This window comes from Dipteris shenzhenensis, chromosome 11, assembly GCF_047967505.1.
Source record: "Dipteris shenzhenensis isolate YYH24624 ecotype China chromosome 11, Dip_SZ_1.0, whole genome shotgun sequence".
In the NCBI taxonomy this organism is placed as follows: Eukaryota; Viridiplantae; Streptophyta; class Polypodiopsida; order Gleicheniales; family Dipteridaceae; genus Dipteris; species Dipteris shenzhenensis.
Window position 1 is genome coordinate 29,107,888 of NC_141606.1, and position 13,333 is coordinate 29,121,220.

Genomic DNA, 13,333 nt, shown 5'->3' on the forward strand with positions numbered 1-13,333 from the left:
CCTTATATGTTTTCCTTTTTTTACTTTTTATCCAATTGATGGAATTAATTGTATGGCTCAATTATTGATGGGACTTTTTAATTTAAACACACATACACACACACACACACACACACACAGCCCTCCTTATCCAACATGCCATAACTTTGTAATTGTTGTAGATTCGTTCAACTTTGTTGCCCAATGTTTTAGATCCATTTAGTTTTACCTTCCGCATGCCATTTCTAGAATCCATGACTCCAGACTTGCGATTGTGAGCCCTTGGGAGGGTTTTTTAATGATTTCGGTGAAGCAAGAGAGATGAGGTTGAGTTTGGACGAGGACAAGAATTAGGAGGAGGAGGAGGTGAGTAGGGTAGGAAATGAAGGAAATTATAGAGGTATGTTAGGGCATTGTTGTGATTATCAGGCTGCAATTAGGTACCCCATAGGGTAAATGGTGGGAGGCCACACATGTTTACTTTTTTTTACTTTTTTAATTTGAATCTTCATCTTCTGGCACGACCAATACCATTTTTGTGTTTTGCAAAAATCTCACTAGGTTTTTTATTATTCTTTGTAAATATGTTTGGGTAAAGGGTGGGAGCCACACATTTTTGCTTTTCTTTCACTTTGTTTTTTGACATGACCAAAACGATTTTTGTGTTTTTGTAAATAATTTGCTATGTTTTTTATGATTCTTTTGTAAATATGTTTGGATCTTTCACTTCTACTTCTCATAAAATTATGTGGAAAGTTGGAGTCCCACACAAAATAGCGGTCTATTTGTATTTATTCCTCAAATTAAAAGCAACCTATGATCCCAACTTTGAGACCCAATGAAGCCGGTTTGTAACCTGTCGTAGACTGGTCATGCTACTCATCTAGATCAAGAGAGTCACTAGCTAACATCTGAGGGACTCGTGCTTGACCCAACATTAGTTAACCTTGACCCTATAGCAATCGCCTACAAGTGCATGCATTACGGGAGATTACATATCGTAGCTGCTGCCCTCGATCCATATATCGACCAATGGCAACCCTCCTCCAGGTGCTAATTTTGATTGTTGTCATTCTGCCCTTCCCTTAGCAGCTTCAGTTACGGTTATCCATTTGAACTTTCCAGAGTTGGGTTTACTGCAGCGATGAGGCAACAAGATAAGTCTGAATTGCTCAGTTCATTGCCCAGCTTGGGACATGTTAATGATTCTACTCGAGAATCCAGGGAAAGAATTTGGTGCTAGTCGTCAGGACGTAGCTCCTGTAGGGTTGCACGACGTTTTCTAGTGTTTCAGAAGCATTCTTCTGAAGAAGGAATCGACAAGAGGGTGCAGTATATAAGTCAATGAAGGTCTTTTTGCCATTAGAATAGACCCACCATCCAGTGGGCCAATGGGTTGGAGAGCTGCTAGGCATGTGAAGGACTAGTCTGGTGGGCCAGACAGTTGGCTACCAGCGAAAGGACTAGGGGCCCACATGAGGCTGGTGGCACCTGCTGCGGATGCAAGATTTGCAGGAGACAGTCTGTGAGGGGTCCAATAGCATGCCCATTTGATTTCCACCAAGGCATATTAATAAAGCATTTTAGGTTGTTTGACAGTTTGTGTTTGAATACCACAGGAGACATCTTTTGATTTTTTTGCCCTGCCCCTAAAAGCAGAGGAGAACACTGTGGAGCGTTGAATTGGAAAAGAGGAACAAGGGAATTCACGCTCTTCGCAGCAGGTATGTCCTCCTTTCTCCCTTCCTTTTTTTTTTGCTTATCTCACCCTCCCATCCTCCTTCCTCCCTCTCCACTCATCACGTCTACTACGCTTCCACCTCTATCTCACTCCTTTTTCCGTTCTTGGGTCCCCTTGTCATTCACGGCCCTCGCCTGTTTCAGTACGACTCGTCTCTTGACGCCATACCCTTCTGTACCGAAAGCCTCATGAGCCGTCATATGCATCCCTCCCGACCGCTAACTTGCAGCATGCAGCTCAGATGCCCTCCTTGACGTCGTCTTGGTCCACAACAGATCCCACATTGCTCCTCGGAGATCATGCATGGCATTTGCCTCTTAGTCTTCCCTTGCAAGGGTACACTTTTGAGCAACGCCAACAGTTGCTGACGATGCAAGCTGAGCTAGCAGCTCTCGCACGAACTCAGTATGCCGCCAATTTGTTCCTGCTCTGGCCGAATGGATGAAATATATTCGCAGATATTAATTAGCTATACATGCGTTGGATGTGCATTTCTTGCCTTTGCATCGTTGGTATTATGAGAAGAAGAACAAACTTAGTATGTGCAGCAGGCAATTTGTCGGTCTCAATTTGCAGCGGATTGGTGCTGCGGTTATTTATGCCATTGTTATTAATCCACGGTCCCGAAAGGGGGGTTTCTCTTTTTCTCCTGCAACTATTGATAAATTACCCCGGGCTCTGTCTCGCTTGTAGAGGAAACCAGCTGGAGAACCCGAGCAGAGGCCAGACTCTGTTTTATATCTCATTTCTGAACTCTATTCATTTTGATTATGCCTGTAAATTCGGTTGGCAAGAAATGTGATTTGACATTCTAAATCCTTTTTTGTCTCCCACTCAGCCTCAAGTTACAATTGGTCGGCCTTCAGTTTCTTGATTTAGATCACATCTGTGTAGTTATTGAAGGTCTCAGTCTGTAAAACAATGGTGTTCGTAGAATGGATGTGCTAGAGTGCGTCAATGTGCGACTCAATCGAATTGCCTTAATTGTCTTGATTTTGATCTATTGCATCGGTCTGCGACTTATAATGGCTTGAAATTTTGGTTCTGCAAAACGGCAGGCTTCTAAATGGCTTGAAATTTTGGTTTTGCGAAACAGCAGGCTTCTAAATGGCTTGAAATTGTCTATCGAGACTTGCAGAGTTTTCTTTGTGTATGGAAAGAAAGTAGAGTCTGGAACTGTTGTTGAGACTAAGTAGTCGGAGCTATGGAAAGTAGTTCATGGAAACCACGTTGATTTCTGGGACTAGTGGGTAGCTCCGAGCTATGGAAAGGTAGCTTGGAGCTATGGAAAGTAGTTCAGGACTATTGTCGTAAGTCGACGAAAAGCACTTTAATTTCTGTATACATACGAATTGAAATCAAACAGTTTAATTTGCTCCATGTGCTTGCAAATATTTCATCGGCTGCTTTTCATGACCTGTTCATTCTGTACAAGTATCTATTTAGAAGAGAAAAAGTGAAAGCGTTAGAGATGGAGGGCAGAGCACGCCTGCAACTGTTAGTTCCTTCTATGCATGTACATATTTATCATATGGCTATCCTCGATATATATTCCTGCATTGTATCAACGATTCTCATTACTTGTCTTCAGAAATGGCATGATTGTTTCATGAAGGGTGTTCTGAAAAAGTTTCTGAGACTACACAAGAGCTCAAGGAAGTTGGGGTGGAAGCTGTGAAAGCAGTCAAGAGAGATGCAAGGCGAGTGGCCGAGAAGATCGGCCTCGAGGGTCCTCCCTCCAACTGATTTAAGAGAGTTGGCTGCTGTTCTTCAGCTGATAATTCTGCACTCATTGTCATCTCCACAACATCTTCATAACCTCATCTGCTGCTCAATCGCATATGTACCTTAGGAAGATGAAGTGTGAATATACATCTTGGGAGGTTTCCAGTTAATATACATATATCTATCAGTGAAGCGATGCACCAGTATTCCCCGTTGTTGCACCAAAGTTTATATAATTGAACCAAAGTATTTACACCCTTGTTTCGATTTCAGTTTTAGATGGCAACAAATGAGTATACTCCCACAACCGGTTATATAACCTGGTTTCTAGATTGTGGTCCTCTTAATACGTAATGATGATTGTTATGTTGGAAGGGCCATGCTCCTGTGCTCCTGAACTCGTGCACGAACGAAGAATTTTGGTCATAATTTGTATCAAGTGCAATTTCTTAAGAACCTTTACCTTTATTTCTAAATCCGTTGTTGAAATCGTTCTCGTATCTCTGAGTTTGTAGAGTGAAATGGGAAGAAAACAGCAGAATCTTACAGTTGCCATGCAGATGATTAAGCCAAAAGAGAGCATGTGACATGTGAGTTGTGTGAATCTTGGCTAATGTTATATGAAATTATTGTCATAGTATATCGTTGTGCGTGTATTTGGAGGAGAACACATAAGAATCTTAGAGTTGGATGCAGATCATTAAGCCGAAAGAGAGCATGTGACATGTGAGTTGTGAATCTTGGCGATGCTGTATATGAACTAATTGTAAGTCATGCCAATAAAGCAATAACTTGTAGTCTATCTATACAGGACCAATCTGTCTCCGATGGATCTGTTTCCTAAAATCAACTATTGTACATCCTAGCTCGGACTCAAAGAGAAGAGACTTGGTTTTGGGGTCGTGGAAATGCGAGTGAAGGCACTAATGGGCCAGTGCAGCATACCTTCTACCAGTGCAGCATACCTTCTACTCAAAGCAACTTGCATAGTTGGGTGCATTGTGAAAATCGAGCCTATGAAGAGAACCAGAGGATGCAACAATCTTCACTGGTGCCCCATCGAAGGTAAACTACTCTTGATGTGCGCCTACCCCAGATGTGTTGAAGATCATGACCTTGGTTTTATCGAGGGTGGCCTCCAAATCATGTGTGCCATAGAAAGACTTGGGTCCATCCAAATGCCCCTGGAGATCCTCGGTTGATCAGGAGAGTAGAACCACATCATTTGCCTATAGTAGAATTGAGACTAGGGATTCAACTACGGGTGAACCTACTCCTACCAATATTGTGATGAATGACTCAAGCTCGTCAAGGTATAGGCCAAAGTGACAAGTATGTGTGGGTGTGTGGATTTGTATGTGTGAGAGCATACTTTTATACTATTACACCCACTGTTGGGAGTTGATGACGTCAGTGGGGATGTGATAGTAGCTAGTCCCTGCTATGCGTGATGGAGTTTATGGTTTTCAATCTTATGAGTGACTCTCGTGAGATTGAAATTGCACTATGTTGTGTTTTTAGAGGACGAGTTTGGGAATGTTCTTGGATTCATCTAGGTATATGCTTTTGCCGTATTAGCGGACATGCAAATTTCACCTTGTGAAGTTTTCGTCCAAGTTGTGGCCTGCTGGTATTGCGATAATTCTTTCTATCTTAAATGGTGCGTTGCCCTATCAGCTAGATTTAGATTTAGATGCTCATTTGCGAGAGACTAAAATGAAATCGTTTAGACTTCACAAGCAGTTGTAGCTTGAATGAAGAGATTTGGACTACTTTTTGATTAGCCTTCTCCTTTAGTGCTAGCCTTCGTCATGGCTGAGTTTACCCTTCACCTGCGGATGCCGACAGAAACTCAGTACGAAGACTTTGTATAAATGGATGCTCAATTCTTTCTATCTTAAATGGTGCGTTGCCCTATCAGCTAGATTTAGATTTAGATGCTCGTTTGGGAGAGACTAAAATGAAATCGTTTAGACTTCACAAGCAGTTGTAGCTTGAATGAAGAGATTTGGACTACTTTTTGATTAGCCTTCTCCTTAAGTGCTAGCCTTTGTCACGGCTGAGTTTGCCCTTCACCTCTGGAGTGCCGACAGAAACTCAGTACGAAGACTTTGTATAAATGGATGCTCAAGTATGTGTGGGTGTGTGGATTCGTATGTGTGAGAGCATACTTTTATACTATGGTCTACACCCACTGTTGGGCGCTGATGACGTCAGTGGGGATGTCATAGTAGCTAGTCCCTGCTATGCGTGATGGAGTTTATGGTTTTCAATCTTATGAGTGACTCTCGTGAGATTGAAACTGCACTATGTTGTGTTTTTAGAGGATGAGTTTGGGAATGTTCCTGGATTCATCTAGGTATAGGCCAAAGTGACAAAGGACAACCTTGTTTGACGCCTATTGTGCTCATGATCTCCTTTGTCCACTTGGTCGATGTCCAGATTGTGCCTGATGTTTGCTCATATAGTGTCCGAACTGCCTAAATGATGTATTAACTGTATCCTAGATCTAGTTGTCGTTTCAATAGTGGAGCTCGTAGTATGGTGTCAAAAGCTTTGCAAAAATCTACAAAGCATCAATAAACTCGTTTCTTCCATGGATCAATAAACTTCTGAATGACAGCTCTTAGGGTGAAAATGTGGTACAGATTACAGTGTAGCATGATTTGTGTGGAAACTTTCCTGCCCCATAGCACTGAATCCCTCCCACTTCGCAAATCGGTTGAGCTGGGTGTCAAGTGTTGATGCATAAAATCTTAGACGTAACATGTCCGATCATGATGGTCCTATAGTTTTTCGAACTCATGGAATCCGTGGTCTTATGGATCGTGATGGTGTCAAGTGTCCTGGTGTGGGGATTATTGGGGTAAACTGCTTCATTATAGCTTTCCCAAGATCGGGGCTAGGGTACTAAGCCCATGTGCAATGTACTCAACATGTAGCCCCTCATGATATTTGTTACCATTGTACAGCTTGAGAGTTGTGTGTTTGATATCATTGGTAATGAAGAGTGAGTAGGAGGTAGGGTGAGGTAGTTGTGGGAGGTTTGGTGTAGGTTGGTGTAGGATGTCATAAAGGGTGTGTGAATAAGATTGCCAGGTGATGGGGTTTGTAAGAATTGTTTTTCATTTTGATGGATGAGGTCTCTCTTCTTTTGAAGGACTTGAGAATGATACTCTCGTTTGGTCTTTGCCTTAGTCGGACGGTGATGCTTGGTCTTGAGTCTAAGCTGACCCCGCAAGGCCTTACTCATCATAGAACTAGCTATTGTAGGGGACCAATCCAATAGGTGACGAGCTGTTGGGATTGGTGGTATGAGGGAAGGACTGGAGAGCGGCATCATGTACGCAACGGTTGATAAGGGTGGCTCTATCCTCTGGGGCATGTCATAGCGATCATCGAGCATAGTAGAGAGGCGGATGGCATAGGGCGGGGCTAGTTTGTGGTCAACGTAAATCTCTTGGAAAGTGGTGTAAGGGGGATGGATGTGCTCGGTGGTGTGAGTGGAATGGATAGGCTAAAAAATAGGTATGTATAAATAGTATGGGTCGTCGTGAAACCTGGTCGAGTGAACACTACCTCCAAATATGTGTAAGATTGCACCATCTCGATTGATCATCTCGGTATGTGAAGCTATGGCGACAGGATACTGCTCGGGAGGTGTTGAAGATCATAACCTTGGTTTTCCCAAGGTTAACTGTCAAGTCTCTCTCTTTGTGGAACATCTCTAGAGCCTCTAGATGTTTTTGCAATCCCTCTGTTGAGGATGATATGAGGACTATGTCATCTGCGTACAAAAGTGTATGCACCATCAAGTCAGTCAAGAGTGAACCCTCTCCACCTAGGTGGTCTACAAAGGAAGTGATCTCATAGATATAGAGCCCAAAGAGAGTCAGTGAAAGGGGGCATGAAACCGGCCTCTAATCACTCAGAGGGCAGTGGAACTAAACCTTTAATCACTTCAGCACTTATTTACAGCTCACAAAGCATATATCACAACCATTAACCATTGCATGATCACCATTTGGCATTTACCCATTTGTTCACAAACAAAACCACTGAAAAAGGGATGGAGGCTAGAATGCCCCTGCTCAACAGACATAGACAAGTGCACCCAATTGGCCCCAAACACCGTGGCGCCCCTTTCGGTATTTCTTTATATTTCACAGTGAAATGATTACAAGTTGCATCTGGGAGACCTTCCCTGCAACTGAGCACGCAGCCCCAATTCACTAAGCCTTCGCAAGGCTTTGAAGCACAGAATACCATCACATAAGTGCACTTAACCCATAGGCTCAACCCAAAGGCATTCTCTTTTCCGAGTGCAATTCCATTGGCTGTCCAGATGCAATCACACTGCACCCCAGCTGCACTCTCTTTGAGTGGTTTCCAGATGGCATTCACAAAGCTTTTCAAAGCTCCAAAATAAAATCAGCAAAGTACCCAACCAAAGAATGACTCATGTAACACTGCCTGGGCACATGTGAGCCAAGAAAGAGGCGGCACACGAGGCCAACCAATAGCTTATGGCAAAAAGAAATTGCAGTAGCAAAATCACAACTCACCAAGCCCTAAAAACTCGAACCAAGTCCTCAATCGCCAAGAGGACATAGTAGCCAATGCCCAATTGCATTCTCAGCCAAAGAGGAGTGCAAAGGCATGAAGAAAGAGCATTTACAAGAGCCGACCAGCAAGAATTCCACTGAAAAATGCGAAAAGAAGCACTTCTGTCGCGAAGAAGTGGGAGTTCTTGGGCTCAAAAGAAGCGTGCTTCAGAGAGGAATGCATTGAGAAGGTTTTGGAGAAGGTTCATCGCCGGAAAGTCCGCCAAAACTGAGAAAAACCAGTCAACCAGCGCGTGGGACCACTCGAAATCCAACAGAAAGCTGTAGCTTTGCAAGAGGAGAGGCCCAGGAGGTGGTAGAAGCAAAAAGGTCCAGAAAAAGCCACTTTTGCAAATTCGACCAGCAAAAGAAGTGCTCTGCTTTGCCCGTTCTACCAAACGCACGGAGGGAAAAGCATATCACTACGAAGGGGAGGCAGAGGGGAAGCCATCGGGCCAAACGGAAGTCGAGGAATCCAAACGGGTGAGGAGTTATGAAGAAAAACAGAATTCAGCTGAAGGAGGCTGAAAAACCAGTCCAAAGGGAGAAGATGAGAGAGAAAACCACACGTGAAGTTTAGAAGGCCCAGGAAGGTCCAGGAATGGCAAAGGAGCATGTAGAAGGCACTAGAGCCACCTGGAACTCTAGGGGGGCCACTGAAGGTACATGGCCCTCTAGGGGGCCCATTAAAAATGCCACATCATCATTTCCCAACAACCACTCTTTTAATTCCTTGGAATGCCTTTGGGCCTAGGGATTAATTACGCTTATGTGCTAGGCACCATGCCGCGTTTAATTACACATTATTAAGCCCACGCTTGGACTCTTAAAACCAAAGTTGTCACGGTCTTGTAGTACATTAAAGTACTTAGAATTTCACGCCCTTGTGAGATACCCCTCTCTTGAAACAGCAAACCACAGTTTGTTGCCCCAAAACACAGGAGCGAGCATGAAATATAGCATAAAAGAGTATTAATTGAGCGAGAAATCCAAAGGTGAAATAGAAGGCTTAAAAGCTTTTATTGCATACAAAGAGGAAATGCTCCGGAGATTTCCTGATTGGAAGCCCTCTTTGAAGGAACACACTACTGTTGTAATTAGCAAGACCTACCAATTGATAAAGGACCTTGCAAAAATGCGAGAAGATGATATTAAGGTAGAACGGCCTTTATTTTGGCCAAATGTTGGTAATGACTTGCATCCAGCATGTGGTCTCTTTGAAAATGAGTTTGAATCGTTGCTCCCAAGAGCTAGTCGGTGTTTCTCGAATAGCTCTTTACTGAGTGGTTTGGTAAAGATGTCTGCAACATTCTCTTTGCTATCACAATGCTGCAGTGTGATGTCACCAACTAATACTCTTTCTCTGATGAAGTGCTCTCTGACATCAATGTGCTTTGTCCTGGAGTGATATACTAGATTTTTGGCCAATGCTTGAGCCGATTGATTATCACAGTATATTGTTGTTGGCTTTGACTCATCAAAGTAATCTGTTTCTGACAATAGTCTTCTTAGCCATATAGCCTCACATGCACCTGTAGTGAGTGCTCTATATTCTGCTTTAGTCGAAGACAAAGAAACAGTTGGATCTTCATGAAACAATCTTTCACAGTACGTGCCTTTAGCATTGACAAGCTCATAAGGGAATGCAGAATCTCAAACAGCTATAGTATATAGAGACAGTGAAAATATGGCTAGGAGAGGCATGCATCCATCCATATACACTGCTCAAAATCTATGTGATCCTCGGCGATCAATAGTCAAGATGCATCAATATCATGAAGTCTCACAGCAGAAATACTGTCAGCTCAGTATCTCGGATGAAACATACCGTGTCATCAAGCGACCTCATGAAATCACAATGAGCCCGTCTATACTGAGGGAGTGGAGGTGCTACCCCCCTCTCGAACACCAGGTAATGCTCCAGACGCTCGCTCTGCTGAACTACCTGTAGGAGCCTGGACCGCAGTCGGCTCTAATTGGAAAGCATCAAGGTAAAGCTGCAATATCCCAGGTGAATCTGCCAGTCCACCTTCCTCCATCCATTTCGCATCAAGTGATGGGTAATTTTGAAATTTTACCAAGTAGCGTCGGATAACTTTACCCTTGAGCTTTCTATCCCTGTGTGCCAGAATCTGCTCTGGGACCAGAAGTTCATCCTGTTCTTCCACTTCAGGCTGCACCTCATCAGGTAAATCCTCGGGAACATCTCCATGATATTGCTTTAATAAGCTCACATGAAAGGCATTATGTATCTTCCAATGCGGAGGCAACTTCAGCCTGTAAGCTACCTCATTTATCTTTTCAGAAACCTGGAAAGGACCGTAGTAATGCATGTTCATCTTTGTGTACAACCTTTCCTTGCCTTTCTTATTTTCTAGCCTTGCCTTCTGAAAACGCAGCAAAACCCAATCACCTTCTGTGAATACCAATTCCCTGTGGTGCTTATCTATTGCTCTTTTCTGCTTGTCCTGACTTCTTTGCAAGGCATATTTGATCTTCTTGTAAGCCTCTTCAAGGCTTTCCACAAAATGATCAGCTTCGAAGATTTTCTCTTTTGTATGCAAAATGGGAGGTATCTTCCTGGCACCTTCTACTATTTCAAAAGGTGCTTTACCTGTGGATGTGTGCACCGTATTATTGTAAGCATATTCCAGCAAAGGTAAATAATGCTCCCATTTGCTTTTGTGGTGTGAGACATAGCATTTAAACATATCCAAGATGGTAGAGTTTTCCTGCTCCGATTGTCCATCAGACTGAGGGTGAAAAGATGACGAAAAATTCAGCGTAGTGCCCATATTTTCAAACAGTCCTCTCCAAAAGAGGCTGGTTATCCTCGGATCTCTATCACTGATTATGGATTCAGGCGTCCCATGATACTTGAAGACATGCTGCAAAAACACTTTGGCCATTTGATCTACTGTAATTTTCTTTATTACTGGCACAAAGTGGGCTTGTTTGCTAAACCTGCAAATTATTGTCCACAATCCATCATGTCCAGTAGGAGTACGTGGAAGATCAAACACAAAATCCATAGCTATGCTTTGCCATGGTCTATCCGGAATTGGCAAAGGGTGTAACAACCCAGGTGCCTTTTGCCTGTCAAACTTTACTTTCTGACAAACCATGCATGTTCTCACATATTCTTCCACATCTTTCCTCAAAGATGGCCAATAAAAGTATTGCTCCACTGCTGTAATTGTTGCTGTAATTCCCCTATGTCCTGCATATGGAGGAGCATGACTTTCCATTATGACTTTCTGTCGCATCTGATCAGTGACACAGAGTCGTCCATGCATCAAAATGAAACCCTCTTTCAACATGTAGTGATCATGCCTTTGACCATCAGAAAGCTGATCATAAATAGTTGAAAAATCAGCATCATTAACATACTGATCTTTCATCACATCTAACACATTGTTGTAAGCAATGCTCATTGCTGAAACATTGGGTTTCTTGGAGACTGCTTCAGGCTGTGGTTTCCTGGAAAGTGCATCAGCCACGACATTTTTGTTACCCAGCACATGTACAATTTGAAAATGAAACATTGAGAGGAAGTTAGCCCATCTCATGTGCTTTTCAGATAATTTTCTCTGCGTGAGAAAATATCTAAGTGACTGATGATCTGTCTGCACATAAAAATCAGCTCCAAGAAGGTAATGTTTCCATGTGGTCAAAGCATGTATCACTGCTAACATTTCCTTCTCGTATGTCTGCAAGTACAATTCAGCATCTTTGAGAACTCTACTCTCATATGCAACCACTCTGCCATCCTGCATCAAAGTGCCTCCTATGCTGTTTCCACATGCATCACAAGTTACAGCAAAGGGTTTTGCAAGATCCGGCAAGATAATATCAGAACACAACTTTTGCTTCAGCTCTTCAAAAGCTGCATTTTCCTTTGGTCCCCACTGAAACGGTACAGCTTTCTTTTGTAAAGCATGCAAGGGAGAAGCAATTTCTGCAAAGTACTTTATAAACCTCCGATAGTATGAACACAACCCAAGAAAGCTTCTGACTTCATGCAGATTTTTAAAAATTGGCCAACTCCTTATGGCCTCAACTTTTGCAGGATCCATCTTGACTCCATCCTTTGACACTATATGACCGAGAAAATGAATCTCATGCATAAAGAACTCACTTTTCTTGGTGTTTATTAATAGCTTGTGTCTTTTTAACTCTTGAAACACAATAGTGAGGTGTTTTCTGTGCTCCTGCTCATTTTTACAGAACACAATGATGTCATCGAAGAAAGTGCCCACAAACTTTCTGTGTGCTCTAGAAATTTTGTCCATCATTCTATTGAAAGTGGCAGGTGCATTAGTCAAACCAAAAGGCATCACAAGGAACTCATATAAGCCAAATGAAGTGCGGAAGGCAGTCTTGTAGACATCTTCAGGCCGTATTCTTATCTGATGGTATCCACTTTTAAGGTCAATACGACTGAACATTGAGGAACCTTCCAACCGATCCAATATATCATCAATGCGTGGAATTGGAAAAGGTTCTTAATTGTGACTTTATTCAAAGCCCTATAATCAATACACATTCTCCAATTGCCATCCTTCTTTTGCACAAGCAACACAGGGGAACAGTAAGGAGAATTACTTGGCTGTATTAATTCCTTTTCCAAGAGTTCCTTCACTTGTGACATTATCTCTTCCTGTTGTGCCTTACTGACACGATAGGGAGGTATATTAGGCGGTGAGCTTCTTGGAATTATATCAATTTGATGATCCTCGGGCCTCTTGGGAGGTAATTCTTGAGGAAGTGCATCTGAGAAACAATCCTGAAAATCTGAAATAGAAGTAGCCCTTTCTCTATCTAAAGCAGAATGAATAGAGCCTTCCTGAACTGGTTGGCTGTCCTCTTTGACAAAAATCAAGTACGCTGAAATATGACGCTTTATTACATTGAAAATACAAGAAGCTGAAACTACAGGGATGGACTCCCCTTTCAGCTTTACATCAAGTACATGATTTTTGCCTCTATGAGTTAAAGAAAAACAAACAATTCTGATTTTTGATTTTTCCCCATGCTCTGCACATCTCAGTCTTTTTCATTTCCTCTTCATCATGTGCATGTGGCAAACTCCCAATCACATCTGGAAGAAGTCCTGCGGAAGGTTTAGGCTTTTTGCCCTTTCGATCAGCCTGTTTATCACCATTCTTATCATCATCTGACCTGTCTCTTTTCTTGAATGGGCAATCATAAGAGCAGTGTCCCTCTCCTTTGCATATAAAACATTTGTTTTGCTCCATGAGTGACTTTTTCTCTTCATCAGATA

At 42.6% G+C, this 13,333-nt stretch overlaps 1 protein-coding gene across 2 annotated transcripts in view; it reads left to right on the forward strand.

Annotated features, from left to right (window-relative positions):
- The first annotated feature begins 1,601 nt into the window (after positions 1-1,601).
- The window catches only part of SDHAF2 (succinate dehydrogenase assembly factor), a 43,158-nt gene continuing 31,426 nt past the window's right edge, over positions 1,602-13,333 (forward strand). The window contains exon 1 of one of the 2 annotated variants that reach the window (XM_087381452.1): positions 1,602-1,703. The gene's annotated coding sequence lies outside the window, so the exon portion shown is untranslated. Of the gene's footprint in view, positions 1,704-1,747; positions 2,126-13,333 lie in introns of those variants that run through there. The other variant, XM_087381453.1, reaches the window with a different exon arrangement.